This window comes from Propithecus coquereli, unplaced genomic scaffold (genome assembly GCF_000956105.1).
Source record: "Propithecus coquereli isolate 6110/MARCELLA unplaced genomic scaffold, Pcoq_1.0 Scaffold48, whole genome shotgun sequence".
Classification (NCBI taxonomy): Eukaryota; Metazoa; Chordata; class Mammalia; order Primates; family Indriidae; genus Propithecus; species Propithecus coquereli.
This window is the reverse complement of record NW_012150618.1, coordinates 3014617-3016189: the sequence shown is the minus strand read 5'-3', so window position 1 is coordinate 3016189 and position 1573 is coordinate 3014617.

Here is a 1573-nt window from a genome sequence, read left to right as displayed (position 1 = left end):
GATTGAAATTTTTGGAAAGCAGAAAAAACTGTTAATTATTCCATCGTCGTTTGCAGTAATCTCTCTCAGACCCTTTTCTGGAATCGATAGAGATATTTTTCAAGCCTTGCAAGTAATAATTATAGTATTGAAAAAATGACAGCTTGTGTGTGCTAACCGTGAGCTGTGTACTTTTATTGGAAACATGCAAATTAGGGCTCATGGAGGGCTGCATAATAATAGCCTCTAATTATGTCATATTTCCCTGAAATTGTATCATATTTACATATGCTGGCACTGAGGGCGACACCATAGAGGGTCCTCTGGTGACACACTTGTGGGATCTGACCTCACGGTGGCTCAGCTAAGGCAGGAGTGAGCACTGGAAGCTGTGCTAGCTAGAGGAGTCCTCAGCACTCTGCACTTAAGCATTTCCCCGAAGAAATATGTTAAGAGGCAATTTGAAGCATGTTGGAATTCGTTTGGAATCCGGATTTCTGCTTTTACAGCTACTTACTGTGTACTTAAGGAGTTCTCATACAATTGAAAGCAATTCGTGGGTTACTGAATTTATTTTTGCCTTACTGCCCTGTAGCAGTAAACTGTCAGAATACAACAGAATTGGAATGTGATGCTTGTTTCATGTGATTTTACAAAGAGTATGACCGATTTAACTTTGACAAAGAGACGTAGCAGTCAGTGCATTTGCTTAAACATTAGCACTGTTATCAGTGTGGATTCTGACATTCAGAAAGGCACTGCTGCTTTCCTTTGCTGCAGTGTGATTTCAACACGCATTCACGGGGAAGTGCAGTTCGTGGGAGGCAGGGCCTGGTCAGGAGTAGAGGAATTTCTCTGGAACTAACAGCACTTACCATGTCCCAGGCATACAGTGAATGTGAAATCACCACATACACACACACACACCCTACTTAACAGCTGCTTTGCTCTCACTAGTACAATATTTTTAATGTTTAAGAATGTGGATGAGTGCAAAAGCAATCTTTGGTTTAACAGTGCTGATATATGACAACCGCAGTCACTGGTACTAATTTTGATGTGGTTTTTTTTTTTTCCCCAAAAAGTGGGAAAATGTAGAAAATTGGTTGTCTAAGAGGAAAAGAATTTTCTATTACTGATATGAAAGTCAAACTAGATCTTCTAACTGCAATTCAGCTCTGTCATCTCCACCTCGTCCATCATGCTGGAGGCCTGCTTGGGTCAGCGGTACCTCAACAGAGGCTCTCCCACTCCTCATGTTAATCCCACGCAGTTCCAGACTTTGAGAATAGAACTCAACCTAGCGGAGTGTAAGACCATTGTGTCAGCAACCCTTACAACCCCTACTGAGTTCGGGCTGTATCCAGAACACCTCCTCCTGCCCCGGACCATGGGAGTCATGAAAGGAAATACAATGCCTCAGACTTCATAATTAAACTATAGAAATGGGGCTAATATAAAGATATTTAATTATAAAATGTAAATTATATTACTGACTTCTAAAACTAACATTTCTTAACTTCTCCACTGAATGCTTTTCCTTTCAAAGTAGTCTCCTTGAGCAGATAATATAAATTTATCTAGTAACGAGGCC